This window comes from Marmota flaviventris, chromosome 4, assembly GCF_047511675.1.
Source record: "Marmota flaviventris isolate mMarFla1 chromosome 4, mMarFla1.hap1, whole genome shotgun sequence".
Taxonomy (NCBI): Eukaryota; Metazoa; Chordata; class Mammalia; order Rodentia; family Sciuridae; genus Marmota; species Marmota flaviventris.
In genome coordinates this window covers 11223862-11243266 of record NC_092501.1, presented here as the reverse complement: position 1 = coordinate 11243266, position 19405 = coordinate 11223862, and the positions used below count along the sequence as shown (strand labels likewise).

Genomic DNA, 19405 nt, shown 5'->3' with positions numbered 1-19405 from the left:
CCTCATCAGCATAATTCCTAGCTTGCTCCCAAACTCACCTGCACTCCTCCTTAGACAAGATTATATGGACATCGTGGAAGGTCAAATCATATGATTGAGTCAGATATTGAAACTGTCTGATATATATGTGGTGGGGCTTGAATTATAGGACTCAAGCCACTTTTCTATCTGTGAAAGGTCTAACAAAGAGAAAGGCACATGAACCCAGATTACACCATCTACCCCAGCCAACTAGCATAGAGGACACAGAGATGAGGGTTGGGCAGTGGCAGCCCACGAGTGTGTGGTGAGAGGAGAGAAGCGTGGAGGGGCTGAGGGGACAGTTGCTGCAGAGGCTTCATTAGAAAGAATTGTGGTATGGTGGGGGCTCATCTGCTGGGTTGAAGGAGGATTCCTGAGTAAGATCTTCTGTCCCTTTGGAAGCAGTCATAGGGGAGGTGAGAGCTAAAAGGATTTTTGTGGGAGAGCAAGAGTTGCAGAGAGAGGGTTTAGAATGTACAAAGAAAAAGGCCTGAACATATGGTATCTCTTTCCATTTTCCCTAGTTGCTCACAATAGTTGAAAAGATCTGTGATAATAACGGGATCTAGGGTGCTGTTAAGTGGCAATTCAGAATCGTTATCCAAAGGATCTGATTGCCCAAGCGGATAGGTTTACATGGTTTAGGTTCTGGGTGAGAGAGAGACCCTAGGTTAGCCAGGAGGCAGCCTAGGGACTATGGGAGGGAATGGGATGAGGAGTTGTCCATGGTAAGACCTAGGAGGTGAGTTTAGAGGTGGGGTGTCCCCCAGTCTCTAGTATTACCCAGTCAAGAGGATGGTTACACTCAGGGTCATCATTGCTGTTGGGTAAATGTCAGGGCAGGAGCCTGTAGAGGCACTTGGGCACCTGGCCGGGACTATGTAGTAGGGGTAGAAGCCTGTAGAGATTAACCCAAGGTTTAGAGGTAATCTCATCAGGAACAACTCACAATCACCCTTCGTGGCTTTTTCTCAAAACCCAGAACCCAAATAAAAGACCACCTACAGACTCGATTGACAGTAGGGATCAGACATAGCTGTGAAAGTTGTGGCTGGGGGTGCCCCCAACCATGCGGTAATCCTGGGAGTGCCGGACATTCAAGGTCATTTCCCAGGACCTGTAGTTTGTTTAGGTCAATCAGAGACAGGGGCTTACCTGGAATGTCCAGTTGTGGGTGTAGAGAGGCCATTTAGCAGAATGAGCGCCTGGTCTCACGATGGAATTTGGATCGGGGCTTGGGGACCCTCAGTGACCCTCGAAGAGTCGAGTGGGCACACCAGGGAACACTATCCTGGGTTTCAGCACCAAACTGAAGGGAAAGTGAGGAATGAGAGATGAGTAATCGAGAAATGAAAGAGACTAGGCAGAGATACACATGAGAGTTTATTTGTCAGAGCTGACAAATAAAGGTCATCTCTCTATAGAGGAGAGAGGCAAAACAGGCTTGGGGTTCCAGGAGTTTTATGGGAGGGCTCAGGAATCAGAGTGGATGGGTCCTAATGTGGGTGGTTAGGGTTGGGTTGGTATGAGGGAGTGGTGAGCCTTTCTCAGAAATGCCGTTGGGTGGGAAAGCAAAATTTTTCACTTAAAATGGCGGCTCTCACTTAATATGGCCATCCAGATGCTAAGCAAGGACCTCATAACATCCATTGGTCTTCTCTCCTGTATGAATTTGTTCATGTTGTGAACATTGTTTACATTCATGGGCCTTCTCTCCTGTATAAATTCATTTATGGTGCCAAAGGGAAGTAGAAGAAACAAAGACTTTCCCACATTGGTGACATTCATAGGGCTTCTCTTAAGTATGAGTTCGTTTATGTGTCTGAAGTTGTAAAGAAGGAGTAAATGCTTTCCCACATTGTTTACATTCATAGGGCTTCTCTCCAGCATGAGTTCGTTTATTTTGACAAAGGGAACTGTAAGAAGCAAAGGCTTTCCCACATTGCTTACATTTATAGGGCTTCTCTCCAGTATGATTTGTTTATGTTCTGAAAAGCAAGTAGAAGAAACAAAGGCTTTCCCACATTGTTTACATTCATAGGGCTTCTCTCCAGCATGAGTTCGTTTATGTCTTTGAAGGGAAGAGGAAGGACTGATGGCTTTCCCACATTGTTTACATTCATATGGCCTCGCTCCACTATGTTTATGTACTTGAAGGTAAGAGGATTGAATGAAGACTTTTCCAAATTGGTTACATCTGTAGGCTGTCTCTCCAGTATGAGATTGTTTATATTTTTGAAAATACGTGGAACAACTACACTCTTTTCCACATGTCAGACATTCATAAGTTTTGTTTACAATGTGCACTAATGCTAGCCTTTGAACACTTGTAAAAGAAATTACAGATGTTCTGTTCAGTTTAAGTTTATATGGCTTCCTTCCAATCTCCTCATTCTCCTGTGGTTTGTTTGTAGAGTGGGATATAATGTGCCTATTAAGGAAAAAATATATATATGAAGACTTGTCTATACATATTCCTTACACATGAAATTACTCTAGTGGAAAAGCTCTGGTGAAGACTAAGATTTGGGATCCCACTAGAGGTACTTCCACACTGAGTACCTGTTTTAATTTTTCCAGAACCTACCATATGACTTCTGTAAAAACATTATATGGAAATTTATGGTTGGCTCATTAACACTTTTATATTAATGAGTTGGTGTTGTACTTACACTATTACCAATGTCAGGGAAAGTATTTGTTTTCTGTCATGTCCAAACTGTTTGAAAATACTGATTCTCAGAGCTAATATCAAAACGGTAGTATCATGAGAACATTTTACAGCTTTGTCAATTAATCAATTATTTGTGAAAACATGTATTGTACATTAAAGTTCATATTTCTGGTTAAATTAGAATAACTATAATTCATATCATGGTTGTTTTCTATGCTTGTGTTGTAAAATTATAGGACATGTTACAATTCCCTCAAGACACTGTTTCCTCTAGTGAACACAAATTACCTTAGATCTCTCCTGGGATTTGTGTTCTGATCTTCCCATTTGTCTCCTAAAATATAGACACAGAACAATCATTATAAATCATCATGATTTCAGAATAAATTATGGAATTTATAATATGAACAACTCTAATGCAAAAATAAAAATGAAGGAAAAAGGAAAAAAATATGGGATTTATGCAGCAGAGTGCAAGACATTAGGCCCAATATACTCTCCAATGCAAACCCATTCCACATTCCAAATCCATGAGAAAAAAACTCCTACTTGCCAGGCCTTGTGGCCAATACCTGTAATCCCAGCAGCTTGGGAGGCTGAGGAAGAAGGATCTGAAGTTCGAAGCCAGCCTCAGCAACTTATGGAGGCCTTGTCTCTAAATACAGTACAAAAAAGGATGTGGGTCAGTGGTTGAACACCCTTGAATTCAATCCTTGGTTTAAAAAATGAAGAAAAAACAAAACCCTCCCAATTACTCAGTGTTTGATTATGTAATGAAACATCATCCTTACGTATAGAATCCAGGTTGCTAAGGATTTCCTGCATCACATCTCTGTAGAGATTTTTCTGGGAAGGATCCAGCAGAGCCCACTCCTCCTGTGTAAAGTTCAAAGCCACATCCTCAAAGGCCACTGAATTCTAAAATATTCCAGAAAAGTGTAGTGCAGGCCAGGAGAAATTGACAGCATTAGGGCTCTATTCCCATCATGTGGTAAAACAACATGCTGTGGAGGTTTGTAGCCCAGGAACCACCAACACCACAGAGCCTAGGTGTGCAAGAGGCTGTGCCATCCAGGATCATGTGAATAGAGAATGATGTTTGTGCAATCATGAGGCAGCCTACATATATTCCTCAAGAATGCATCCCTGTATTTAAGTGACACATGACTGTACATCTAGGTCTTTCCAATTATGACACTCCAAGCAGCACCGTATTAGCAGACACAGGAAAAAGGAACCAAGAGACAAGAAAGTTTTCAGGGGGTGACCTTATAAGGAACGCCGATTGATGACATAACAGGTATTCTAGAAGGGGAAAAAAAAATCACAAGCAATATGAAACATGGGCCAAGACAAACCTAATTGCAAAAATGCGTTTCAGTCCTATTTCACAATTCTAAATTCTCCCATCAAAGAAAATCAAAACAACACTCCCAGAAGTTTAGAGGAAATGATTTGAGAGGAATAGAAAAACCATTTTTACCTAAGAAGAGTAAACAGTAATGGAGAAGAATGAGAAAATCAAATACATTAAAATTAAGGGAATTAGAAGATGAAAAACATTGCAGGAGAAACCTGCAATAATACGACCTCAGAGAGCCGGGCACAGAGTGAGGTGAGTAAGTGCACGTCGGTCAGGAAACAGCCAGGAGGAGGAACAGCAGGTGAGAGCCACGAGTGGAGAAAGGACCACCTCTCCTCTCCGTGAAGAGGAAAGCCCGGGAGAAGGCCAAGCAGGTGAGGCTTGACACCACCTGCAGGACAAGGACCCCTCAGTCAGGGAGCGAGAAGGAGGAGTCGGAGGACAGCTGGCACTGCATGGTACTTCCCCTTACCTGAAATTTACTATGACCTACAGCCCAGTGATTTTTATGACTACTTTTACAAATTCATGATGTTTTTCCTCTAGAAACACCACCAGTATATTACAGTGAAGAGCTCTCTCTCTCTCTCTCTCTCTCTCTCATACATAAACACACACACACACACACACACACACACACACACACACAAGCTTACTGCTTAAAGCATGGCAAAAAGATGGCATTTTCCAGTATGCCCAGAGAACTCCATCCTTCCTGAGCCCTACATTCAAAAGAAACTATCTCCGAAGGCTGAATCACCCAAGATGTTAGGAGCCAAACTTTCTGGGGGAAAGAGAAGCACCTAGCTCCATCCCCCGCTAACCTTCCTTTCTAATCAGGGAGGAGAGAGGGCTGAGGATTGGTCATGAAGAATGGCCCTGGAAGGCCTGCGTGTCCTGAACCCAGGCCAAGGCAACAGTCAACAGAATGTCCCCCCCGCCAAGACACTGTGTCAACAGCAGAATACCTCCATCACAACAGCATGGAAGAAGGAACTGTAGGTGTCACACCTCAGTTAACAACTTCCCAAGGGTACAACAGATGGACCAACACTGAGGAAGTGGACAGATGTCCAGAAACATGCCATGCTTAGAAGAAGGAGGAAATATGAACAGTTCTGAGATGGACACCATTGATCACCCTCAACAAATGAAAACCCAGGACCAAGTGGTTCACTTCTGAAATACCAAACATTCACAACAATTAATACATATCTCCTTCAAATACTTTTTGAAAACTGAAGAGGAGAAACTACTCCCTGTATCACTCTTTGAGGCCAAAATTCTGCTCATTATGTATACAGAAAAGTGCAGATAAATATCTTTCATAAGTGCCTATGCAAAAATCTTCAGGGCTGGAGTTGTAGCTCATTGGTAGAGCACTTGTCTCATAAGTGTGAGGCACTGGATTCAATCCTAAAACCACAGAAAAACAAATTTTTTAAAATCTTCATATAAATACCAACAAACCATTTTTGGAGGTACATTTAAAGAATTATACACTGCTTCCAAGAAATAGGTATCCCTGAAATGGACGATGGGCGGACACATGAAAATCAATCGATGTGACAGAGCATTAGCAACATGACTAAAACACAGAGCCATCTGAATTGATACAGAAAAAGCATTTGAAGAAGACAACACACTCATTGACCACAAAAACAAACTGGGGATTCATTCAACATAATCAGAGGCGATATGTGAAAAGCACAGAGGACATCATGTCCAACGGTAAAATCAAGAAAAGCTCTCTCTAGGAACATGAGATCTGCTCCTTTCACCAGGTCCTTCCAAGGCAGCAATAGTAACAGTGGCTAGGGGAAATTATGCACGGAGAAAAGAGTGGAAAAGAGATGCACCCAATTGGAAAAGAAAAAGTAAAATTATCTCCCTTCACAGATAATCAGTTGCATACACTGAAAATGAGTAACCTTAGAAAGGTATTGAAAAATAATATCAAGAATAAAAAAAATTAGGTATTAACCAAGAATGAGGATTTTATACTGAAAACTATAATATGTTCCTAAAAGAAATGAAATGAGACACAAATAAATGAAAATATACCTAGTGATCATGAGCTCAAAGCATTACCATCTTAACGACCGCCGAGGGGAGCCTGGGTAGAGGCAGCAGCACGCATGCTCTGGGGCAGGATGATCTAGAGCTCCCGCTAAGCAACAAGGCAGGGTCAGCCTCTGAGAAAAGGAAAGGGCAACCGTCAGAATCGCTGTCACAACTGACCACAATACTGGGGGGAGAAGTGGCAGGAAGCTGCATGAGACCCAAAAAAGAATATCTCCCCACCAATTTAGCCACAGACTACCTGTGGTCAATGACAGAGGAAGCTGCTCGGCAATCCATGGGCATGGAGAGATGGTCCCCAGATTGTGGCAGCCACCCACCAAAGGCTGTGAGGAGGAGTTGCCTGAGTCCCCAGAAGTTGAAGGCGAAGTGCCCACATTGTCCACATAGACATCAGGAGGTGGGTCAAAGCAGAAAGTTGTCCGGGCTAAGGCAGCAGAGAGAAACAGCTCCCAGCCTGAGCCACTGTGGCCACAGCTGGGAAATGTTGGCACTGTTTGGACACTAGCTGGACGCTGTGCCTCAGTCACTCAGCAGAAGGAGTGGGCACCTGCTGTTGATGACCTTGGGCAAGTTAGAACCCAGGGGACCAGTGGAACCTCTGTACTCAGGACTGAGGACAGCACCCCAGTAAGCCGTGCTGGCCAGGGGGGACATTTTTGAACCACAGATGACTTGCAGAGAACTCATAGCCACAGGATCTGTGTTCAGACACAGCTGCCAGGCTCCACATCACCATGAAAAGCATCCTGCTGAGGACAGCAGGTACTCGCTTACCCACAGCAACCATCATAGAACCTAACAGACAAGGCTGCACCCCTGGGCAGTCAACCACAGGCCCTGGGGATGGTACCAGAACTGCCCGGAGGAGGTCCACAGCAATGAGCCGAGTGCTTTCCGTGTCCTAGCATCTCTGGAGGGACCCACAGCTAAAGAGTGACAGATGTCATTTACATGTCCCAAAAAATAATGAAATCCAAACTGAGATTCAGCAAGAGTTTTTGTTACCTTGGCATGTTTTACTGCAAATAATTCTAATGTCAATATTTTTTTTTGTAATTGGTGTTGAACCCAGGGGCACATAACCACTTAGTCACATCCCCCAACTATTTTGATATTTTATTTAGAGAGGAACTATGGAATGAAATGGAATAAAATATGCTATGTGCCTCTATAAATATATCACAGTGAATTCTGATATTACATTTATCTATAAAGAAGGTCATTTCCAAATGAGAAACACAGATAGGGCTGGAGCTGAGGGAGCACAGATATGTCAGGCTCAAGGGGCAGGTAAGGTTCTGGACAGCTGGGGACCCTCTCACCTGGTCTTGCTCATTGCAACATTCCATGATCACCCTCCCACGAGACCTGGACCCTGACTCCACTCTATGAGGCTTTTCAGGTTTGCACAGCACTGCACTGGGGTGGGAGGTTCTTAAGCTTTGGCAGAGTTTTTGATCCTTCACAATTGTGAGAGAACACAGGGGAGAGAAATCACTGCTGACCTGGCCCCTTAGCACCAGCATCTACAGGCTGATGTCCACCTGACTACAAGAAGTGGGAACAGGAGTGACAATGTCCCAAGGAGGCAGCAGTAGAGATGAGGCCTGTTACAGAGATTCCTCAATTCCAGGACCCCCAGCTGCTCCCCTGAAAGGATACACCCCAAACCTCAGGCTGTCCTCTAGGAGGAGCTGACCCACGGCATGAAATTCCCTGCACCTGCAGGACACAGGGCAACTGTGGGCACCTTGTGGCAGCCCCAGGAGAGGCCAGGACAGTGGCTCAGGACACAAGGCCCTGTAAAGTATCCAAAAGGAACCTGTGCCCAAAGATATTAAGGTGTCTGTACTGGGAAAAGATAAAGGAAGACCCAAAGAGTTTTAATAGTGGAGTTCCATCTTTCCCCTCATGGTAGATATTCACAAATAAGAAACAAATTTTTAAAAAAGTATCATGCATCATTCAGTGAAAAAGTGATAATTAAAATACTGTGCCCACTTGAATGTAGTGAGGGGAACAGTTGATAATGCTGTGAACTGGAGGAGGAGTTGGAGTCTGGAAATGTTGGCAGATATGCAAGTTTAGGGGTTCACTGCCAGCCCTAAGAGGGGCTAGGCTGGGGAAAGGAAAGGGAGACCCTGTTTCCCAAACATGTGGAAGATGGGGTGGGAAAGTTAGAGACTCCTAGGGGAGGAAGAGGGATGGTGACCCCTAGACCAATAACCTCAAACACAGGAACCCCATCCCTGGGACAGTATCCCCTGAAAATGGTCTGCCTTCATTGCACACTGAGAGACTAGGGCTGGGGTCCAGCTGAGAAGAGAGGATTCTGCCAAAGTGGCTGCAGACCAGACAGCACACTGGGAGCCCAAACGGGACCAACCCACACCATGGCCTGACGGCATCAAGGGCTGAACTGTAGCAACATCTCCCTCAGGTCTGGATTGACTGACTCTGGAGTGGACAGTGAAAGGACAGAGTCCAGCCACAGCTGGATCCCAGTTCTAACCATCTTATCTCCCACCTGAGCAGTCCTGATCCCACACACTCACCATTTCCTGCCTTCTGGGGAGTCCTGACAGCCTCCCTATGGACCTCACAGCACCTGCAAATCACAGGGAGACAGATCTGAGCCAGAGCCCCTTGGGCCTCACACAGCAGAGAAGACACAGTCCTGGAAATGGATTCTGAGCTGCAGAGAATGAGAGATGAAGGCCTTTGAGACTGTGGAAGGCCACCCCCTGCCACCACCTGCCTGCTGACTGCTCAGGGCTCTACAACACCCCTCTATCCTGCCAGCTCATATATGCACACTTTGGGGCCCTGAGTGACAGGAAATGTAGCAGACTCCTGGATAAATGAAGCTGGAAGAACAGATTCTTGGCAAAATCCCCCTTCAGGCAAAGTTTCCTCCCGGCAAGGGGACCTATCCCACCTGGGGGACATTTCCACGTAGGCAGACATGACCCTGGCTTTCCAAAGCAGGCCCTATTGTCTTCCTGCTCTCAGGAGACGCTTTCTGCATCTTCTGCCTGGACACAGAGTCAAAATCTTGTGCGAGGCAAAATACTTGGTGTGAAGGCAGCCAACCCTGACCTCGGAGGAGGTGGGAGTCAGGTCAGGCCAGACTGGAAAGGAAGCAGACAGGCATCCATCTCTTGGGAAGAGCCTGCGGCTACATGGCCAAGACCACCTCACACTTTAATTCCGTCCACTCATTTTTCAGTCAAGAAAATAGAAAGACAACAAGGAAATACAATTAAGTGCATGACAAATTAGTTACATGGCAATAAAAGCAATTAAAAATAAAGAAAAGCAAACACTTGAACCAGTTCAGGTAAGGTGTCTGCTTCACCCACAGCTCAGAATGAAACCCTATTTGCAGGGGGGGTAAACACATTCCCACTCAGGGAGCCAGACTGTGATTGCTGAAACGTGGCCCTGAGGGAAAATGCCAATGACACTGCCCTGGGGGCCATGGTACGCTCCCCCAAATCCGATCCCTCCAGGTGCTGCCCTTTCTTCACTGATCAGACACTAGAAATTCAGACTCTAGGGTGAGAACTGTTAGTAAAACACCCTCTTTATTTACATAGTAAGCCTTTATAGCCTGTTTAGGATCTCCCCATTACTGTTCCTGTGCTCAGATGTGCTCAACGTATTTTTTTTTTAAAGCTGTAAGAGGAAAGTGATTTTTTTAAAAAATCAACCCCTTCAATAAACTCTTCCAGGAAAAGGGCATTTTCTGCCTAATAACCATTAGATGTTCCCTTACCCTCCAGAGAGTCCTTTAATCCACAGAACAAACGAGTATACAGGTGGTTTTTTTTTCTTCTTTTTTTTTTTTTTTTTTTGTGCGTCTTCATAATTGGAAAATTTATAGTGGCAGGGACATCAGTAAATGCCCTTAAGTCTGAATTTTCCTGGGTGTCTGGCACAGGGCAACTGAGAACTTTAGCACCTGCCAATCCAGCCACCATTAGGATTGGCAGATCCAGGTGATGAGAGGTGATGTGCCGGACTGCCAGAAGCTCATGGATCCAGGTCTCCAAGGACCCAGGTAGGAGGGAGCTTTGTTCTCAACAGTACTGCCAGGTTCACCACTAGCCTGCATACTGAAAAATTAAGATAAGTTTGACCCACAGACAATCAAGAAAAAGTGCCTCATTTTCTTATACTGCCAGGCCTTGCCTCAGTAATTGCTGCCATGAGAGGAGAAGGCCTAAAGAATCACCTACTGAGGGAGAGAAATCAGGGGGACCCCCTAAACCCCCATTTCCTGCTGATATCCATTAGCAATATCAGCAGTCCTTCTGTCCTCCATACCCTGGCCCCACTAAGCAGATGAAATATACCACCTCTCCAAGAGATGCCAGGGGGAGGATTTGGACCAGTTAAAGTACATACCCCTTTCTCCCTCCAAGACTTAAAACAGGTAAGAATAAATCTAGGGAGGCTTTTGAAAGATCCAGATTAATATATTGAGGCATTTCAGAACTTAGGCCAGGTGTTTGACCTCACCTATATAATGCTATTACTTAACCGAACTTTAACCTCCAGTGAGAAGGAGGTACCCTAAAAGTAGCTAAAGAACAGGGGATGGCCTCCTTCTTGCTCGTGCCCCAGCAGCACAAACTAATCATTGTTCTTGAGCACAGGTGGTCCCAGAACAATCTTGACTGGGATCTGAGTGATGAGCAGAATGCCTGGAATATTAGTCATTTCCAAATGTTAATCATCAATGCCCTCAGGAAACCAAACAAAGCCCATTAGCCATTCCAAGGTAAATAATATTGTACAAGGCCCCCAGGAAAGTCCTGCTAGTTTCATGGAGAGACTCGGGGAGGCAATAAGAAAATACACCACCCCGAATTCTAAATTTATACAGGGCCAACTACTTTTAAAGGATACATTTGTCATTTAGTTGGCTCCAGACATTTAGAAAAATTGGCATATGGCCCTGGTTCATCCTTAGATGATATCCTCTGGCTTGCAACTTCCGTCTTTTACAACAAAGGTCAGAATAAGAAGGAAAGAACATAGAGACAAGAAAAAGGCTGGAGAACTGGTCACAGTCCTAAGAGGAGTGAGCTACCTGGACAAGAAAGAAAAAATAAAATGGAACGCACCCTGAGCCACAAAAGGCACTTGTTTTTGTTGTGGATAGGCAAAACAGCCACTTTTGAAGCCCTGCCCTAAATGTCAAGGTCATCATTGGAGGAATGAGGTCATTGGAGGCATAAGTCTTCCAGGCCAGACTCTTCCACACAGGCCTGATTGGGCCCTAGGTGGATTCCAATGCCCCCCCTAACTCCTATCATCACGCATGAGCTCCATAGGAAGTCAAGAGGTCAGTTTCCTCTTGGACACTGGTGCCAGATTTTCTATACTCACCTCTTACCCTCGACCTCTTTCCTCTGTGATGGGTGTCTGGACAGCCTATTACCAAAAAGTCTACTCCCATTCTGAGATGTAATTCAGCTTTGGAAGCCTTGAAGATCTTAAAAAGGGGCCTTACTTTAAGTCCCTGTCCTGAGCTTACCTATGGAACAAAATTTAACCTGCTTGTCACTGACAAGAGGAGAAATAATTCTAGAAATAGTCACATAATAGACAACCAATGGCATATCTCAGTTAGGAGCTTGAGATAGAAACTTTATCCTCAAAGTAATAAAAAATAGGCTGTGGATGGATATAGCTCAGTTGGGTAGAGTGCTTGCCTCACATGAGGGTTCAATCTCCAGCATCAAAAAAAAAAAAAAAGGGGGGGGGGAGTAATAAAAAATAATGTCTTACCAGGCACAGCTCTATTACTTGTTCTAGGACTATTGTATTTTTTTTTAATTCTATATTTTTGACCTCCTCATTTTATGGTGAAATTCACATTTTGGTCCTGCACAGCTAGGTTAATACATTTTCCTGATCAGTCCTATTATTATTCAACTATAGAGATTTTTTACAAATTGCTTTGTTCAGAGGGAAATTTGCAAGGATTAGTTCTCAATCTAATAGGTTTTAAATAGCTACAAGGCTTTTGTTTATTTAGTGTATGTATGTACCCTGGTTTATTGTTATGTCCATGTATTTGGTATCAAAATTGGCATATAGATAAATTAAAATTAAAAACAAAAAGAAAATGAATCCAATTACATTTAATCCCTACAATTTAAAGAGTTTAATTTAAATCAGGTCAAAAAATGAAAGTAAAAATCTCTTAAAAGTTATTACCTCACAAGATTCTCGGGGGGTGGGGGGTGTCAAACAACTAATAAAATGATGATGTCTATAAAATGTCTAATATCCATTGATTCTACTATTTTTTCTCCAACAAGAAAGAGATGGCTGATTGATGCTGTTTAATATACTTGTCCAATATCTTGGGTTTCAAAAAATGATTAAATTATATTTGACTTATATAGGATTAATCATAAATGTGTTTATTACAGTTATCTAATTATTTTACAAAGTTAAAATGCTAACTACTAAATAACATAAAGTACTCTTAACTCCTTGAATTCCACAGGGGTTACATACTTAAACATTGGTGTTTTAATAAATTGGTAAATTAAAAAAAAAGGTATAACATTGCTTTGTATAACACTGAAATCAAGGTTACTAAGAGTCAAAAGTCCCAACAGTATAATTCTATATACCAAGAGTCCAAGTTTCAACCACATTTCAATTAGAATACTGTAAATAAAAAAGTATTTCAGCTTGTTAAAATGAAGTTATTTATCTAAATTCAGAAATTTACAAGGATTTTAGAGTATTTATTTTAAAAAGGGGTCAACAGCTTGGAAAGAGACAACATCCAGAGGGTCACAGTATGTGATAAAAAGGTCTGTGTGAATTTTAAAATTCAGGGAATTTTTAAAAAGTTTATGCATAACTAAGTTGATTGTATATAAATAACACAATCAGTTAATGCTATTCAAGGTTTTCACTAAGGTCAAATATCAATGTATTGACATAGACCAAAGTTTAATCTATGTGTTGAAATGACAAGAATTTTTTAAATTAAGAGAATTAATTAACTCTTAACATTGTGTCTGTTATGTTTTATTCTTCAGAGCAACTATCCTCAAAAGAATTAGGGTCTATACAATTCCTATTAAACAACAACTGTTATTTTGGTATATTGTACTGTTACAGAGACTAAATTATTCTTTAAAAGCTAAACTTGGTTGATAGAAAAACATCAATGTAATTGTGGTGCTACTACTATTATTTGTATATTGAATGGGTTCATATCTTCCAAGTATACAAGTCTTTAAAGTAGAAGGTTTAAAATACCATTTTATCAAACTGGTGTTCTCTAAACTAAAGTTGTCTGTAATAGTTATTTTAGACTTATAAGCATAGCAAATTTTGTTGGGGATTCATTTATATCATTTAATGTTCTGTAACTTGACCTGTTAACACTAAGATATATATAAATTTCTTTGTTACTTTTTACACTGGGGTAAAAAAATTTAAATGTATTTTTCATAGATAATGAGAGCCTGATCTACTTCAAAGTTAACATTGTGAAACATAAAAGCGTTTTGCCATTTTCCCACACAAAAAAGTTAAAAGCTCTCTTAGCCTTTCTTTGATTCGTGTTTTAGATGTAATGTCACACTGTGTTAGCTTTCATTCATATAGACTTAGGAAACAATGTATGTAAACCTCATAAAATGATAGTTAAAAAGGCAAAGATCAGCTTCAGAGCTAGAACACTTTACCCAAGACTTGTAAAGACTTCCACCATACCAGAGATATGGCTCTGCCTCCCATCTTACTGCATGTTAGAATTACTCCAAACTAGGCCAGACTCAAGTTCATTTAAAGTTGTGTTCAAAAGATTGACTTTTGTTGTTAAGATTACTGGTATCTCAAAAATGGGATATAATATATAACTCAGTCAAGATTCAAGATTATGTACAAACTAAACATGTTTTTACTCTTGTTAATTTCATTTTGAATTTTCCTTAGAAACTTTAACTATTATCTATTAGTGCCTTACAGAAGTACAACTTTCAATATAACAACCTAAGTAATTTGAGATATTAAGCCATCATCTATAGACAGATAGTATATAATGCTAACTTCCAGTACTAATACAGACCCTAATTAAATAAAAAGGGTAAAATGACTGTGAAATTATAAGCATTAAAGTTAAAGCCAAGCACTGTTACTTTAAGACTGGTGAGATGGGCTTGCTGGATGTTTAAGACTAAGGCTTAATGATTAAGGTTAAAGTAACAGGGCCAGGAACACCAATATTTGACTCAGCTTAAAACCAGGGAATTTCTCCAAGAGCTTTGCAACTCTGGGCCACATGATTTCCCAATGGTGAGGGAGGTCACTGAGACCTACAAAAAACAAAAAGCCAACCAATGCACTTGCTGCAAAAAAGAGGGTCATTAGAGAAGAGAGATATCCCTGATGCTTCCAAAGGAAGGCACCTCATCAAGGAGAAACTAACACCCAGCAGATAAAAGAACTAAGAAGCTGCTCTCAAGTCCCCCCCCCCCCCCAAGAATGATCCTTGTGGGAACTCAGCTAATGCTTAACAACAGATAAGAAAAAGGTCAACTATGTAGCAAAACAGTTAAGACCAAAGCACACTAGTCCCTGGGCATTTAAAAGAAGAAACAATAGTTACTTTTATTTTCTTTTTGTGGTGCTGGGGATTGAACCCAGAACCTTCCTGTATGAAAGGCAAGCATTCTACAAACTCAGTTATACCCCCAGCCATAATAGTTACTTTAAAGTACCTTAACATGTACACCTGTATTAGCCACACCAAGAATAAGTAAGACTGGAGGCTACAAAAAAGAGATTCCTGGAAAAGTGTGCCTGACAACTATCAAGTCAGAAGGTTTTTTTGTTTTTGTTTTTTAATGCGGGGAAGGGGGTGCGGGGGTGTGGGGGTGAACTCAGGGACACTCAACCACTGAGCCACACCCCAGCTCTATTTTGTATTTTATTTAGAGACAGTTGCTCAGTGCCTCCCTGTTGCCGAGACTGGCTTTGAACTTGAGATTCTCCTATCTCAGCCTCCTGAGCCACTGGGATTATAGGCATGCACCACCGTGTCCAACAGAAATTTTTACTCATTGTAAAGCCTACAGATCTGTCTAATCGCCAACATAGGTAGGCTTATTTAATATTTGCTCGTATGATTATCTAGCCCTTAAGTAACAGAAATAAAGGGATCTCTATTAAACACAGAGGTCATGGCAATAAAGAGACATTCTATAAAAATCAGATGATATTAAGTAGCTTCAATGTTGTGTTTACATTTCTTATAACTCTGGCAATTTTAAAGATGTACATTCCCAAATAAAGGCTTGTCCTGTCTATCTAGCCTTATTATGGGGAAAACTTGTCAGTTCTTACACCTCCTGATGAGAGGTTATTGATTTATATTCTTCATGATATTATTCATTGACATGTTCCAGATGCTGTAACACTTACTTTGTAATTAATCTCATTTCAGTACTCCACGTTGTTTTGTTTCTCTTATGGAAGCACCCACCCCCAGCTGACTTTACAACCTGTTTTTCCCAAACCAGACTTTTCCCACAGACCCCTCAACCAACCTGATTTCCCAAAGGGAATTCCAAACTGCCTGCCCCACCCCGTATCCCCCCATTTCAGCTCAAAGTAGCAAGAGTGGTCATCACCATTTTTTTTTTAATAGTAGTAAGAAGTGAGGAGAGGGGAATGAACCAAGAATTAAAGACAAGCAGTCATTGTAGATAAGTAATTTAGGTGAGATTGAGAAGATGGAAGTTATCCTTTGACAAAATCCAGCTCCCATTCATGACAAAAATACTGGAAAAAGTGGGGACAGAAGGAACCTACCTCAACATCATAAAGGCCATGTACAACAGACACAAATACAACATCACAATGAATGGAGAAAAACTGGAAGCATTCCTCTAAAATCTATGATGTATTGCACACTAGGATGTATTGCACACTCTATAATTCTTATTCAGTTTGGTGCTAGAAATTCTAGCCAGAGTAATTAAGCAAGAGAAAGAAATAGGAAAGAAAGAAGACAAATCATCACTGTTTGTAAGTGATATGATCTTAACTGAGAAGATCCAAAAGAGTTCCACCAGAAGATTGTTAGAGCTAATAAATACATTCAGCAAAATAGTGGGTTACAAAATAAACATGAGCATACTACCAAAGGCACTACACAGATTCAATGCAATCCCCATCAAAATACTAAATACTTTAGCAATGAAGACTGCCTGGTACTTATTTTAGTCAGCTTTTTCACTGCTGTGACTAAATTTAGAATCTGACCAGTACAACTATATAGGAGGAAAAGTTTATTTGAGGGCTCATGGTTTCAGAGGTTTTAGTCCATAGAAGGCTGGCTAACTCCTCCGGGCCCTAAGTGAGGCAGAACATCATGGAGGGAGAGTGCAACAGAGGGAAGCAGCTTACATGGTGATCAGGAAGCAGAGAGAGAGTCTCCATTGGCCCAGATACAAATGTATACCCACAGCCATGCCCCAATTCCCACCTAATCCAGCCACACCCCACCACTTCAGCTACCACTCAGTTAATCCCTATCAGGGAATTAAATCACTGATTGGGTCAAGACTCTTAGAAAGACATAAGTACTGCTTTAAAAAAAAAATAATCAATATTTCCTTCATCATGTTCTTTTTTCCTTCCTTCTGTTAGAAATACCAGGCTGTTCTGAGGAATCACACATGCACTCCGAGGCAGCTGGGTAAGGCAAATATTGCTTCAGCAGAGAAGCATGCTGCTGAACAAGGTCTGGCAAGCAAGCATCCTGGGCGGGAAGGAAATCCACCTGTTTTTAGTCCCTAATGCAACACCGCCCCTTGCTCTGACAGGAGCTCAGGTCAAGATCCACACAATTGGCTAATTTAATATTGTGGAGGGCAAAGGGAAGGTCTATAGTTACAACTGGATCACTTAGGACACTACAGCATTATGCTTGGAAGTCTGAAGACAAAAGAGGAATACAGGTGTGGTTGTGACCAGGTCGGGGTCTGCATTACTGCCCACACGTGGACAATGCTATACCTGTTGGGCCAGCTCACAATGGCTACACTTTAACATAAGGTTTGACAATGGAAATTGGTTCTACCTAACCATACATTGTGAAATTTAACACTTAGTTTACAAAAGACATATTTTTTGTTACACATTAGAAAACTCACCAGAATAAAGGGTAACTTTTATTTATTTAGTTAGTTATTTAGTTATTGGTGGTGCTGGGGATTGAACCTAGTGCCTCCTGCATGCTAAACAAGCACTCTACCACCAACCTACTGCCTCAACTCTAGAGTTTAATGCTGTCAGAAAAGAGAACATTGACCTTACACTTCCTCCCTTCCTTTTTCTTTTCAGAAGTACTTTAAAGTGAAGTTCCAGGTCATACTTTTCTTTCCACTCACAAGAAATGTTCCCCCACATTTGAAAAAAAAAAAAAAAAAAAGGAGGACTCTACCACTACTCATGCTCTACAAATATTTCAAGTCAAATTGGAAATACAGTTTATTCAAAGCCAATTTTGAGGGAAGATAGAATTTTTTTTTTTCTATTTTTCATCCTCAGATAACTCAAGTGACAGAAGCAACTCCTATATGAGAAAAGGTAGCAAAGTGAGAAAGAATAGGCAGCATACACGTGCGGATTTACTTCCCTGTGCTAAACAGAGCCCAAGCCAGTGACACTGAGCACGGTAGAGGAGCCAGCTCTCTCAGGCCCAAGGAATGCTCAGAGGCAAAAGCAACCTAGAGGAGCAGGAGTCACCCTCAATTCCAGCCTATCTGAGGAACTGGAGTGTGACAGGTTTGCTGTCCCTCCTCGGGAGCCAGGCACTGACTGAGTGGAAAGTGGGTGGGAGACCCTGCTTCCTGCACACCTGGGAAAGTGAGAACAGAGTGGTAAACTTACCACACCTGGGAGAAATGAGGGACAGGGACTCCGCATGCCATTGCTGCTTCACACAGACTCCCAACTGAGTCCAGATTCCCTGAAAACTTCCTGACTCCCGGTACACACTGGGAGACCTGGACTGTGGGAGCTTGTGCAGGCCCTGAAGTCCACGGCACCCTGCAAGACACAGGAGGCTCCAGGCAGTGCTGACACCCAACCCCAGAAGGCAGGCTAGAAGCTGAGGACAAATCGCCCAAAGTCATTGATGAGGGAGGGGTCTGTGTCTAGGGCAGTCGAGGACCAGAAGCACAAGCCCACATCCCTTCCTCTTATAACATGGGTCCACTTTATGCTTTAAAAGAACCCTTCCTACTCTGTCACTGAGGCTTGTTTGTTGTTTTTTTTTTGTTGTTGTTGTTGTTTGTTTGTTTTTTAATATTTATTTATTTTTCAGTTGTAGTTGGACACAATACCTTTATTGTATTTTCTTATTTTTATGTGGTACTGAGGATCAAACCCAGGGCTTCGCATGTGCTAGGTGAGCGCTCTACAGCTGAGCCACAACCCCAGCCCAGTCACTGAAGCTTTTTTAAAAACTGACATTTTTTTCTTTCACTTTTCCCTTACTCCTTCCCTAACCGTGGAGAAGCAAGGCTGCCCTTATGTCCAACCCAGGCCAAGTTACCTGTCTTTGAGTACACACACCACAGGTCTGCAGGGATGGTGCCAAAGAACTAAGAAACAGCCATCTACCAAGTCTACAAGTGAATTATGACCCCCAACAGGGAACCCTGGAATGCAGTCTTTGAACCACCTTTTTAAAAGTCTGCTCTTCCCCCGCAAATGGGCAGGATTACAGCATCTAGAACAGTAGTCCCCTGTGTTTCTCCTTTGAAAGCAAACAAAAACCTTTTTTTCCCTTTTTTAAAAAAACCATGTCCTCATTACTAGACTGGCATTGGGGACAAGCAGAAACAAGCTTCAATAACAAACTGGAGCCCAAACAAGGGCCCAACAGTGGCACCTGCCTCAGTTTCTTGGAAAGGCCTGGAACTTCAGGCAATCCCCCTCCATGTTGAAGAGACAAAGCCCCTCATGCCTTGACTATAGCCAAACGCTGTGCCCTTTCTCTGGCCAGTGGACCCATCTGCTTTCAGCCCTGGCTGCTGCCCACAGAGCTGATGAACAAGGACCTCCTGGAGTCCCCATGTATGCAGGCGCCTGCCTCATGGCCCTGCTGGTTTCTGCAGACTGAGGTCCCCAACAATGTCTGTATGGCCAATGTGACCCTCATTAAACAGAGTGTCTTGTACCTAAGAAAAAAAGCTTCAGTGGATGGA

The 19405-nt window shown here is 42.3% G+C and overlaps 1 long non-coding RNA gene across 2 annotated transcripts in view; it reads right to left on the bottom strand.

Moving 5' to 3' along the window:
* LOC114088688 (uncharacterized) overlaps positions 1–19405 on the bottom strand; it is a 70980-nt gene that overhangs the window by 29125 nt on the left and 22450 nt on the right. The window contains exons 1-5 of one of the 2 annotated variants that reach the window (XR_011707280.1): positions 6123–6250; positions 3487–3571; positions 3268–3350; positions 2984–3029; positions 1177–1330 (exon numbers count right to left, since the gene is read on the bottom strand). This is a non-coding gene — a long non-coding RNA (uncharacterized lncRNA). Of the gene's footprint in view, positions 1–1176; positions 1331–2983; positions 3030–3267; positions 3351–3486; positions 3572–6122; positions 6251–19405 lie in introns of those variants that run through there. The other variant, XR_004618579.2, reaches the window with a different exon arrangement.